The sequence below is a fragment of the Salvelinus fontinalis genome, chromosome 7, assembly GCF_029448725.1.
Source record: "Salvelinus fontinalis isolate EN_2023a chromosome 7, ASM2944872v1, whole genome shotgun sequence".
In the NCBI taxonomy this organism is placed as follows: Eukaryota; Metazoa; Chordata; class Actinopteri; order Salmoniformes; family Salmonidae; genus Salvelinus; species Salvelinus fontinalis.
In genome coordinates this window covers 42,802,055-42,816,386 of record NC_074671.1, presented here as the reverse complement: position 1 = coordinate 42,816,386, position 14,332 = coordinate 42,802,055, and the positions used below count along the sequence as shown (strand labels likewise).

General features: G+C 43.7%; 1 pseudogene; it reads left to right on the top strand.

The window, feature by feature from the left end:
- LOC129860067 (partitioning defective 3 homolog B-like) overlaps positions 1-14,332 on the top strand; it is a 204,826-nt pseudogene that overhangs the window by 71,143 nt on the left and 119,351 nt on the right.

The following is a 14,332-nucleotide window of genomic DNA, read 5'->3' as shown; positions in this document are numbered from 1 at the left end:
GGAGCAAAGTGGGACTGGCTGATACAGTGCAATAACACTTCTCCTTTGAACTTTTTCATATACTTGATACTCATCCGTCTTTTATTTTGGCCCAATTGGACCAGAAAGACCTGGCTTCTTCCCCTTTTAAAGTGAGATTGATGACGGGATGATAAAGATCAGAGGGATAGATTTGACTTCTCTCCCTTACTCCTCCCTCTCCTTCGCCTTTTTCTATCTCGCTCCTCTGTGGCGTCCAGGTCTAACCAACTCTCTTTAGGTTACAGTCGTATAAAAAGCTCAGTTGCCCCTACAGCTCTTTAGATGTGGTTTCATATGTGTCCCAAATTGCACCCTATTTCCTATGTAGGGCACTACTTATGACCAGGGCCCACCCTATTCTCTATATAGTAGTGTACTAAATAGGGAATAGAGTGCCATTTGAGAGTTAGCCCGGGCCTATTTGAGGTCTGGCCCTGATGCCGCTTTTAAAAGCAGAGTAAAAATATTTTCCTCCCCTGTAGTTCGGTGTACCTCTCTGGTACCCGAAGTCGTTTCATGTGGTGTAATTGGCTTGATTGGGGGAGTGGGTTAGGTTGCAAGGCACGGGTGGGTTGTGGGGGCGGGCAGCAGCAGCTGCTGATCAGATTGACTTTCCATTTAGGGAGGGGTGGGGGGCGCAAAGTATGTGTGTTGGTCCCGGCTCATTCACTCTTTCTCTCCCTCCCTCTGTCCCTCCGATGCTTATTTCATCCTCTCGTCAAAAAGGCACTGAAATCATATCTTGACGATTCAAAATCTTGGGCAGATTTACAGTGGATTTGGGTTGTTAGAAAACAGTGCTTAACTTAATACCAAGCGTAGATAAGTATACACAAACACAATCAGTGTACTACTGTATGAGGCTCACATTTGCATTGATGAACAACATTGACCTCCTCTCTTTCTCTTTCCGTGTGTGTTGGTATTTCCCAGACATCCCTCTACTGGTGAGGAGCAGCAGTGACTCTGCCCTGGCCACACCACTGGAAATTGTGACACCTCCTCCTGATGACCTCCATGCCAGACCAGCTGAAATGGTGAGAAAGACTTCGTCTTAAAGTACAAACTGTGCTCAGCTGAGTAAAATACAGCAAGCCTAGAAAATGTAATACAAAGACGAGAACAAAAAAAAGTCCATGAGTCTGTTTGTGTCCAGAGATGTGGTTGGAGTCTAGAGTCCTCAAATACAAATCTGTACCTCAAAGACAGTTCCACTGTTTTTTTAAATTTATTCTTCCATGCTAATCAGGGACTGGTTGGGGACTGATTTAGACCTGGGAGACCAGGTTGGCGCAATTTAATTATCAAGAACAATAGAAACCAGCAGTACTTTAGACCTCCAGCAGGGCCTAAAATTACATTTACAAATTAATGTCTGCCATTTTGTTTAATATCTAGTAATGCACAAAGAAATCGGACTCCTACCGTTACAGCTATCCCACCTCATGCAGCAATACTATCTGTCTGGGCTCTGTGAGCACAGACAGTGAAGTATTGAAAAAGTAGTTTTTAGAAGCAATGCGCACAGGCATAAAAGTCGGTCTAATTTACTCAAGTCTACTAAAGTGAGACATTGTCCTCACGTTCCTTTTCAATTTACATTGTTTTGCTCAAAAGGTTGCTTTTCAATGTTCGATTTTCCTTCCACTGCTATCAAAAAGAGACATTGTCAGCCTCTACTAGTGAGATTCTCACAGGAACAAGTGATGACTTGAGTGGCCCTCTTACCAAAGGAACCTTAAAGCGGCAGCTGAACATTTTTGCCTCTGTGATATTTTGGTTAAAAGACTCCGGTCACAGAATATTGAATTAAATTGAGCAATATACCACATTGTTACTAGTAATACATTTCTTGTTTTAAAACGTTACTAAGCATGCTCATGTGTATTTTTGGTGCAATTATACTGAAAAAATATTTTGTCTGGTAAAAAAAATCTGAGTGGCTGGTAGATTTCTTTATTTACCTGCCACAGTGGCTGGTATACAGAAAAGTTAAGTCATAGGCCCTGACCTCCAGGGTAGGATTTGAATACCCCTGGTCTAGAAGTTCGTTTATTTATTCTCTCTTTTTGAGACTTGACTATGTTTCCACCATCTGACAACTTACGTCCTGTAACCCAGACAAGTCACTGTTGCCCTGTCCCTGCGTTGGAGGAAATGCAGTTGTACTCCTATACCCCTATACTCCTATACCCCTATACCTCCATCCTCGCCTCACACCTGTACACTCTTCAGAAAGCAGACTCCTACAGTCACTCCTTGTAAGAGGCTCCACACAGAGCAGAGCGCGTATACACACACACAATCTTCCCTCAACCTCCCAAAGAGTCCGTGACCGGGTCATGGAAGTATGATCTGTCTCGCTTGACACGCTTTATGTCTCTCCATTGTCTTTACCCCTGTCTCCCTCTCTTCCCGTTTGGGAACACTTCCTGTATCACCTATTGTATTCCGATCCTCTCCTCCTAGTCTGCAGGCTATTGCCACCTGTAACTCCTCCATGTCTCCCCCCTTCTTTTTGTCTCTCCTTCTCTAGCACCCCCTTTCTCCCTCCTCCTTGCGCCCTCTAGCTCATTCTGCCCCCCCCCCCCCAACCGCCTTTCCTCCAAGCAGCCCTGTGGTCTCAGTAATTTCCTCTCTCTGAGGTTGTTTTTAATCCTCAGTGCTAGCAGCACCTGCGGCCCTCTGTGAGACCTCACCACCGAGCCCTCCCCGCCTCCCAACCACAGAGTTATTTTTGTCCAGGGTCTCACAGCACATAAAATATGCAGGGATGCAAACTAGTCACCTTTTGGCAAAATTCGCCGTTTTGAATCCAAAATAGGTGACCTACGTGAATGGTGTAGATCCGATGAGATAAAGTTTGTGTGGGGGTGGGAGGATGGGGGGGTGCTTTGGATCATTACTGGCTGTAAGCGAACGAGTGATGCACGTTTGGAGCAATACTGGCTGTATCCAAGGCTCAGCCAATCGTTCACATAACAACAGAATGCCGCACACGACTGTGGAGAGAAGAGACAACCAATTTGCTGGTTACAGAATCAGTGCGCACTCTGGCAAGACAGCAGATCGTGCAATACAGTTTGGCAGTTACAGCAGCGCATCCCCTGAATGATAACGAAGAGGTAGGTGAGAAGCCTTACAGGTTGACTGCATGTGATGCGAGCATTGCAAAAATAAATTTAGAAATCTATATTATTGAATTATTGCACCCACACTGCTCGCGCGAGCGTCTGCGTTGCCACGGGCTAACACGGAACCCAAACCGACTGCACGCGTGCGCTATAGTGCATAAATGTATTTTGTCCCGCCACACCAAACGCGATCACGACACGCAGGTTAGAATATCAAAACAAACTCTGAACCAATTATATTAATTTGGGGACAGTTCAAAAAGCATTGAACTTTTATGGCAATTTAGCTAGCTAGCTAATTAGCTAGCTTGCTGTTGCTAGCTAAATAGGACAAAATACCTTTATGCATGATTGCGCATGTGTGCTGCCGGTTTGGGTTCCGTGTTAGCTAGCCAGAGAAATGTTGAGCAACATTAGCCTACTTAGCTGATCAAATAATTGAGTTTGTGTGAAAATTAGCTGACTAATAGTCAGACAGCTAACCTTAGCTAGCTAACGTTACAACATCAGATGAGCTAACATTAGTAACCTAACCAATTCGCTATACTATTAACTGGTATAACTGGCCAAACGTGATCACAACACGCAGGTTAAAATATCAAAACTATCTCTGAACCAATTATATTAATTTGGGGACAGGTCGAAAAGCATTAAACATTTATGGCAATTTAGCTAGCTAGCTTGCACTTGCTAGCTAATGTGTACTATTTAGCTAGCTTGATGTTGCTAGCTAATTTGTCCTGGGATATAAACATTGAGTTGTTATTTTACCTGAAATGCAGAAGGCCCTCTACTCCACCAATTAATCCACACATAAAACGGTCAACCGAATCGTTTCTAGTCATCTTTCATCCTTCCAGGCTTTTTCTTCTCTTGACTTTATATTGTGATTGGCAACTTTCATAAATTAGGTGCATTACCGCCACTGACCTTGTTTGTCTTCAGTCACCCACGTGGGTATAACCAATGAGGAGATGGCACGTGGGTACCTGCTTCTATAAACTAATGAGGAGATGGGAGAGGCAGGACTTGCAGCACAATCTGCGTCAGAAATACAACTGACTTCTATTTTATCCCTTGGCAACGCAGACGCTCGTTGGCGCGCGTGAGCAGTGTGGGTGCAATAATTGAATAATATAGATTTCTAAATGTATTTTGCAACGCTCGCACGTGTCGTGAGCGGTGTAGTCAGCCTGTTACTGGACCTTGGCAATCTGTGTGAAATGTTAACTAGTTAACTAGCTAACGAACCAACTGCTATCTTTGAACTAATGTTTTCCCTCTACAGTATGTGGATAATTTTCAGAATGAGAGAATTAGATGAAAATGAGGTGTTAACTTGCCTGTTAAACAAGTGGATTCAGGGATCAAGTGTAGCTAGAGCCTTGCTCATTAAGCTGGATGCCAATAGAGGTGAAAGAAACGCCACACACTTTCCCTCTTCCAATACAGTGGATAAAAAGGGGTATGCCACTTGTGTACTCTCAGCCTGAAAGAGATTATGCCAACAGGGTATCATGCTCTGCTGGCACATTGTAGAACAGATGTCTGCAGGCAGAAAGTGTACAGTGTAATAATGTGCAGTGTAGCCCAAAGATATTGCTTTTGTTGTGATGAACTTGACAGCAACACTTGTGTGAGTGAGGGGGGGGTATTTTTGCACACATGTAGCCTTGTGCCACGTGATCGATGTCTACTATAGTGGCCACTATAATAGAGCAAACATAGAACGCCTGTTCCATTCTATTTCTGTTTTAACCCTAGGATGCATAGTAAACATGGCACACCAAGAATGCATATGCTGGGTCAAAATGACCCGATAATGTAATATCTGTGTTTTATTCATATGGGTCTAAAATATTATCCTTTTTGTTGAACATAATTATTTTGACTGATGATTTGGACCTCTCAATGATTATTTTATTGTTTTAAATGTATTTAGTCGCTCTTCAACAATTTGATACATATTTCAATGATAACATATTAAGAAAATTATAACAGCTGTTCAAACAGCTGTTTTCTTACAATCAATATTACAATCCAAGTTTCACATTCAACCTTTTAGTGTGAAAACAAAAATAAAACCACCTTATTAAGCATGTTTTATAATATTTCAAAACACTTATTTGAAAATCCAAAGTTCATCAATATAAACGACAACACTAACAATTGTGAATTCAGAAAAGTGTGCGTGTTTGTGATGCTTACTTATGCTTTCTTAGTCTGTGCATTTGTTACAAATCTAAGCATGTGACTGTGCTCTTTGCAGACGGGCGTGTTGCACTGAGAACACTAGCAACTGACTTTTCTTTCCTTTGCGCTTGGGCAGAGCTGGCACCTCTTCCTCTTCTGGCCCTGGCTGCTCTGAGTGGTGGTGGCATGGCTCTCTTTCATCACACCACATCTTTCCATTGCCTCAGTTCTTCTGTGGAGATGGGAGAACCTTCCAGAAGGACAACCATCTCTGCAGCACACCAACAATCAGGCCTTTATGGTGTGGCCAGACGGAAGCCACTTCTCAGTAAAAGGCACATGACAGCCCGCTGGTGATTAAATGGTGATGGTAAATGGTGATTAAAGAACATTTAAAAACAAGATATTTCATAAATATGTTATTAATTTCTTAGATTTTATTATTCTATTTCCATAGGAAATACATACTGGTCATATTTGACCCACAAATGAAAACTTTGGGTAGAGCTGCAAAAACGACTTTTACTTAAAAAGAAATAAGAAATAAAAAAAACACAACTAGGATGTTAGAACATTAAAGACATTTATTTAAGGAATTCCTGGAATATTAGAAAACATTAGGCCGGGTCATTTTAATCCTAGGGTTAAGATGTTTTTTTCCCAAGTGCAATATTTAGATGTGTGTAGTCACAAGCATTCTATTATAAAGGCTGTCATGGCTAACTGCAATATTAGTGTATTGTTATTTTTCAGGACTTGAGTGACATTTGCAGTAAAGTCTAGGCAACAAATAACATTGGATTGCTTTCCTTAGTTTTTAGCTGTGTTGGTTTCACATTAACCACTTTTTATTTTACACCGAGAGACTGATCATGTAGATCATTTGAATTGTTCTTTAATTAGTTAAAACCTGCATTTCCCCCTAGCAGGGATTTTTTGCATGTTTCAGTGTAGGGCCCTCACCAGTTTGCATCCCTGAATATGTCTCTGTCTGATCATGGAGCGTGGCTTGTGTGATTTTATTTATTTATGCCCTTTTTCCTCTGAGACAGTGCTTCCCAATATTTTTGTTTTCACATTTTATATTGGTGTATATTAAGGTATGTGTGTAACTGGCCCCTATCCTATAGAGTTATACGTTGCGTACCAATAATTATACAAGCATTGGACTGGTGGCTTTCTTATACCAGTAATTTCCTTTCAAATCATTGAAGGAATGTGAACAAGATAACACTTTGGGATGAAGAAGAGATAATTGGGACACAATCATGGATTGAGAGAGAAAAAGGGACGCCGCCCCCTCTCAAAATCAAATCACATTTTATTTGTCTGTCCTTCTGCTGGCTCCCGCACGATGGGATGGACCGTTGCGTAATCTGAGTCACTCTCTCTTTCTGATGGATGGGAGAGAGAGACTATTCCCCCCCCCCCCCGAAGTTTGAAAGGGTTCAGCGTTTGAAGAACTCTCCTTTTGAAAATAGGGAACCATTAAGGAAGCCCTCCACTGTCTTTTCTTTTCTGGGGGGGGGGGGGGGGGGGGTTGGGTTGGAGAGGCAGGTTGAGTGAGGTCAGAGTGTTTTGGCTAGTGTGTGCAGGGTTGGGTAGGTTACTTTCTAATGTAATCCGTTACAGTTACTAGTTGCCCATCCAAAATTGTAATCAGTACTGTAACTTTTGGATTACCCAACATCGGTAATGGGATCTGACTATTTTCAGTTACTTGTAGATTACTTTCCCCTTAAGAGGCATTAGAATAAGACAAAAATGAATATTACCAATTGAACAACATCTATTGCAAGATAAATCAATGAGTTCACGTAGCTGGCCATAAACTGATGTTGCATTTTAGTTTATGGGTTGGATATGTAGGCTTCTTCTAACCCATTGCTTTCTACTACAGATAATACGATTAGGCTATATCTTCACATTAAAAACCAAAGTCTGTCAGATTTCCAGTCATTACAATGAATTTTAACACCCCTTGATCTTCAATAATAGGACTTGTGTAACGAAACTCTAGCTCTTCCTCCTCCTCGGACGAGGAGAGGAGAGAGGGATCGGAAGACCAATGTGCAGCGAGGTATGATGACATAATGATTTAATTTATTAAACAAGACGAAAAAATGAACTACACTTGATAATTAACAAAATAACAAAACGACTAGACAGACCTGGACATGAGAACTTACATACAACGAAGAACGCACAAACAGGTACAGACTACAACACAAACGATACAGTCCCATGTGGTACCAACATACAAACACAGGAGACAACCACCCACAACAAACAATGTGAAACAACCTACCTTAATATGACTCTCAATCAGAGGAAACGTAAACCACCTGCCTCTAATTGAGAACCATATCAGGTAACCCATTAACCAACATAGATACACATAACATAAAATGCCCACCCCAACTCACGCCCTGACCGACTACACACATACAAAACAACAGAAAACAGGTCAGGAACGTGACATAACCCCCCCCTCAAGGTGCGAACTCCGGACGCACCAGCATAAAGTCTAGGGGAGGGTCTGGGTGGGCATCTGACCACGGTGGTGGTTCAGGCTCTGGGCGTGGTCCCCACCCCACCATAGTCAATCCCAGCTTCCCTATCCCCCTCCCAATGACCACCCTACTTTTAAACCCACCTAATTTAAGGGGCAGCACCGGGATAAGGGGCAGCACCGCAATAAGGGGCAGCACCGCAATAAGGGGCAGCACCGCAATAAGGGGCAGCACCGCAATAAGGGGCAGCACCGCAATAAGGGGCAGCACCGCAATAAGGGGCAGCACCGGACTGAGGGACTGCAGCTCCGGGCTGAGGGACGGCAGCTCTGGGCTGGACGGCTCTGGCGGATCCTGGCTGGACGGCTCTGGCGGATCCTGGCTGGACGGCTCTGGCGGATCCTGGCTGGACGGCTCTGGCGGATCCTGGCTGGACGGCTCTGGCGGATCCTGGCTGGACGGCTCTGGCGGATCCTGGCTGGACGGCTCTGGCGGATCCTGGCTGGACGGCTCTGGCGGATCCTGGCTGGACGGCTCTGGCGGGTCCTGGCTGGACGGCTCTGGCGGGTCCTGGCTGGACGGCTCTGGCGGGTCCTGGCTGGACGGCTCTGGCGGGTCCTGGCTGGAGGGCTCTGGCGGGTCCTGGCTGGAGGGCTCTGGCTGGTCCAGGCTGGACGGCTCTGGCTGGTCCTGACTGGACGGCTCTGGCTGGTCCTGGCTGGACGGCTCTGGCTGGTCCTGGCTGACCGACGGCTCTGGCTGGTCCTGGCTGACCGACGGCTCTGGACAAACGGGCAGCTCTAACAGCTCGGGACAGACAGACAGTTCTGGGCAGACTGGCAGTACAGGCGGCTCTGGACAGACTAGCACACCTGTAGGGAGGAGACGGAGAGACAGCGTGGGGCTGCCACAGGACCCACCAGGCTGGAGAGACCTACAGGAGGCTTGATGTTAAAAGGAGGCACCTGAAGGACCGGGCTGTGGGGGAGCACTGGAGCTCTGGTGCGCAGCCTTTGCACCACTCCCCCAGGCTGGAGTACTACTCCAGCCCGTACCCTCCAGAGTGCAGGCACAGGTTGAACCGGGCTGTGGATGAGCACTGGATTTCTAGTGCCTACTACGCGCACCTCTCCCTTAGGCTCCACTCCCACATTTGCCCGGTACGAGCAAAGCGTAGGCATAGGACGCACTGCACCCTCCCAGCGCCCCGGAGACACAGCACGCAGAGCCGGCGCAGGATACCCTGGACCGAACACAATACGCCCCGGCTGGATGCCCACACTCACACGACACTTTCGGGGGGCTGCCCTATAGCGCACCGGGCTATGGGCACGCACTGGCGACACCGTGCGCTTAACCGCATAACACGGTGCCTGACCAGTGACGCGTTGCTTAAAATAAGCACGAGGAGTGCGCTCAGGTCTGCTACCTGGCTTAGCCACACTCCTCTCTAGCCCCCCCCCCCCCCCAAAAAAAAAAATTATGGGGCTGCCTCTCGTACCTGTCGCGCTGCCTCCTCATATCGCCGCCGCTCAGCTTTCGCTTTCTCCAGCTCAGCTTCGGGGCGGCGATACTCCCCAGCCTGTGCCCAGGGTCCTTCTCCGTTCAAGATCTCCTCCCATGTCCAGGAGTCCTGGGATTTCTGATGTTGCTGTCGCTGTCCTTTTCCCCGCTGCTTGATCCTTGAGAGGTGGGTGGTTCTGTAACGAAACTCTAGCTCTTCCTCCTCCTCGGACGAGGAGAGGAGAGAGGGATCGGAAGACCAATGTGCAGCGAGGTATGATGACATAATGATTTAATTTATTAAACAAGACGAAAAAATGAACTACACTTGATAATTAACAAAATAACAAAACGACGTAGACAGACCTGGACATGAGAACTTACATACAACGAAGAACGCACAAACAGGTACAGACTACAACACAAACGAACGAACGATACAGTCCCATGTGGTACCAACATACAAACACAGGAGACAACCACCCACAACAAACAATGTGAAACAACCTACCTTAATATGGCTCTCAATCAGAGGAAACGTAAACCACCTGCCTCTAATTGAAAACCATATCAGGTAACCCATTAACCAACATAGATACACATAACATAGAATGCCCACCCCAACTCACGCCCTGACCGACTACACACATACAAAACAACAGAAAACAGGTCAGGAACGTGACAACTTGGAAATATACATTTTGCCATTGTTTCACCCAAAACCCCAAAACAAAGGACTTACAGTGCTTTGAGAAAGTATTTGCACCCCTTGACTTTTTCTACATGTTGTTACAGCCTGAATTTAAAATGGATTAAATTTAGATTTTGAGTCACTGGTCTACACACAATATCCCATAATGTAAACGTGGCATTATGTTTTACAAATGTTTACTAATAAATAAAAATAAGTATTCAACCCCTTTGTTATGGCAAGCCTAAATATATTCAGGAGTAAAGATTTGCTTAAAACCTCTTTGCCCTAGGGGTCAGATTTATTATTATTATTATTTTTAAATATCGTTCCCAAGGTAAACGGACATTTTCTCTGGCCCAGATTGTAGAATATGCATACAATTTACAGATTAGGATAGAAAACACTCCAAAGTTTCCAAAACTGTCAAAATATTGTCTGTGAGTATAACAAAACTTATTCTGCAGACGAAAACCGAAGAAAATATAACCCGGATGTGATATATATTTTTTAAACTCTGTGTTTCCGGGACCGTCTTTCTTCCATTTAAAGGGGTATCAACCAGATTCCTTTTCCAATGGCTTCCTCAGGCTATGACCAGGCTTTAGACATAGTTTCAGGCTTTTATTTTGAAAAATTAACGAGATTTTTCAAAACTAGTCAGGTGTCCTCCGAATAATTCCTGCGCGCGCGAGAGGGGCTATCCATTTTCCTTTTGTCTCTTAATGAATAGGTTATGTTCCGGTTGAAATATTATCGATTATGTTTGTTAAAATCAACCTGAGGATTGATTATAAAAAACATTTGACATGTTTCTACGATCATTACGGATACTTTTTGGAATTTGTCAAACGGAACAAGGCTTTGGTTTTCTGAACATAACGCGCAACCCAAATGGCGTTTTTTTGGTGATTAAAAACAATATTTATCGAACAAAAAGAACATTTGTTGTGTAACTGGGAGTCTCGTGAGTGCAAACATCCAAAGATTATCAAAGGTAAGCGATTAATTTTATTGCTTTTCTGACTTTCGTGACCAAGCTAACCAAGCTAATATAAGGCTAACTGTTCTAGCATTGATTACTACACTCACAAAAGCTTGAATTTCTTTCGCTGTAAAGTATATTTTCAAAATCTGACACGATAGGTGGATTAACAAGCTAAGCTGTGTTTTGGGATATTTCACTTGTGATTGCATGATTATAAATATTTTTTGTAATATTTTTGCATTTGGCGCCCTGCAATTCTAGCGGTTGTTTAGGAAAGTGATACCGTAAAAGCGATCCGTGCGCAGAGAAGTTAAGTCACAGTGAGTTGCATGAACTCACTGTGTGCAATAATAGTGTTTAACATGATTTTTGAATGACTACCTTATCTCTGTACCCCACACATACAATTATCTGTAAGGTTCCTCAGTTGAGCGGTGAATTTCAAGCACAGATTCAACCACAAAGACCAGGGAGGTTTTCCAATGCCTCACAAAGAAGGGCACCCACCTATTGGTAGATGGGTATAAATAAATAAAAAGTAGACATTCCACATCCCTTTGAGCATGGTGAAGTCATTCATTTCACTTTGGATGGTGTATCAATACATCCGAAGATACAGGCGACCTTTCTAACTCAGTTGACGGAGAGGAAAGAAACCACTGCGGGATTTCACCATTACGCACACCTTAAACTTAAAACAACTTAAAACAGAGTTTAATGGCTGTGATAGGAGTTACTCCACAATACTAATCTAAATGACAGAGTGAAAAGATGGAAGCCTGTACAAATAGATATATTCCAAAATATGCATCCTGTTTGCAATAAGGCACTAAAGTAAAATGTGGCAAATAAATGAATGGCTGCATCATGTTATGTGCATGCTTGTCGTCAGCAAAGACTAGAGAGTTTTTGGGGGGATAAAAATCTAGGGAATAGAGGCAGGCACAGGCACAATTCTAGAGGAAAAACTGGTTGTCTGCTCTCCAACAGACACCGGGAGACAAAATCACCTTTCAGACGGACAACCTAAAACACATGGTCAAATATACACTTAAGTTGCTTACCAAGAATACATTAAATGTTCCTAAGTGGCCTAGTTACAGTTTTGACTTAAATTGGCTTGAAAATCTATGGCAAGGCTTAAATGGTTGTCTAGCGATGATCAACAACCAACTTGACAGAGCTAGAAGAATTTAAAAAAGAATGTGCTAATATTGTACAATCCAGGTGTGCAAAGCACTTACCCAGAAAGACACACAGCTCCAAAGGTGAATCTGACATGTATTGGCTCAGGGGTGTGAATACTTATGTAAATTGCATTTCTGTATTTCATTTTCAGTAGATTGCTAATATTTCTAAAAACACGTTTTCACTTTGTCATTATGGGGTATTGTGTGTAGATGGGTGAGAGAAAAATATTTAATCAGTTTTGAATTCGGGCTGTAACACAGCGCTGTATTAGCACAATCTATTGTTTATGATTTTGTTTACATGGAGAACTGATTGGGCTCATTGCTTCAAGTTGAAAAATAAATGCTGCTCTCGTTGAATGGGATGGTTTGAGCACTACTGAAAAATGCTATTTGCATGTGAATAATGAATGCTATATGCTGCATTTGCTATAGGCCTGTTATTTCTGTTTTTGTTGGTGACACTTTACAATCGTGATAATTTGCAGCTACCTAAGTCTTTTAAAAGTGTGCATGTTTGACTGTGTGTCCGTTAGGCCTTTAGACTTCTTTTTTTTTATCAGCACTTATTAGATTGAGCAATAAAATCCCCACAGATGGTCTTCTTAAATGAACTTGTTTTTGACAGTATGGAGCACAATACCACGGAGGAGTTTAGAAGGGAGGAAACATTTATTCCATCAGCTGGGATCCGCACTATGCAGCTGTTGCGAAAGCGCGTTTTTTTTCACTGACTGTCCCCTGGTCGCAAAAACAATGATTGATTGGCAGCTTAAACTTTTAAATTCAACTATTATTGGGTTAAAATACGCAAACGCATTTGTGAACAGCCATCCACAACAACCACAATCTTTAAAGCGCAAATAGCTAATAGAGGGCAGCAGTGTGATTCACATCAATGTGGTACAGTATGTAGATATCAATGAAAGTGATATTCGTATCGCCCATACGCTACACCATGGCTGTTGGCCTTACCAGTTGGAATAGCATGTATGTGGTGGCAACCCTAGCTGCCTTACTGTCACGCCCTTAAACCAGATTGAGGCTGCAGTCCATATGGCACTGTATTTCCTATGGTGCACTACTTTTGACCAGGTTCCTATGGGGGACCTTGTCAAAAGTAGTGCGCGATGTAGGGAATAGGGTGTCACTTGGGACGTAGTCTTTTTCCAAGGATCGATGCACTGCCGTCTCATCCATACTGCTCTACTGCATCCTTCACTTCCCTCCTTTTGATCCATCTCTCTCTCTCTCGCTCTCTCCCTCTCATTCCCTCCCACCCGTCTTCTCCTTCATTCTCTTTCCTTGGGAAGATCTCAATTGCATACTCCTCGGGTCATCTCTCATCTCCTTCTCAAAACTCATCGGATGCAAAAGCCAGAGGTCCCTCCCATCTGACCTTCTCCTCCAATGGGCTTTGAGAAGGAGGCGAGGACGCGAGGAGTATGCAATTAAGTTTCTCCCCTTCTCTTCCCCTCCCTCTCTCCCTCTCTTTCTGAAAAGGGGATGGCGAAAGTAAGATTGTGTAATTAAGGTCAGTGCAGCAATAAACATCCCAGTTCGTTCCCAAATAGATGTTTCTGCGACGGTGATCTCGGATGACGCACAGAGTGAATTATCAAAACGCAGCAGGACCTGCTCCCTCTCTCTGCGGAGGCGGCACAGGTGAAACCTTGCCACCCTGGTGCTGTCTACACACACTTGCGCACACACACGTGCACATGCAAAAACACATATGCACACACACTCCTGTGGGCTTTCTTTAGGGAAGTGAACACTGCCCGTGAGAAAGAAAGTCTTACACCCCCTTGAGCTTTTTTCACATTTTGCTGCCTTAAAGTTTTTAAATCGACCTACTCCACATTATCAAAGTCGGTTATAGAAAAATGTACAAATTATAAACATTTGCAAATATCCAATTATGATATTTAAGTTTAAGTCTCCACGCCCCTGAGTTATTTACACTCCTCTGTAACAGAGTCTCCCATCAATACTTTAAATTCATTCAGGGACACTAACATATCTAGATGAAGCATGGATTGTAGACTATTCCATGAGTCTGGTGCACAAGAAGAGAAGGCAGTCTTGTCTAATACTGT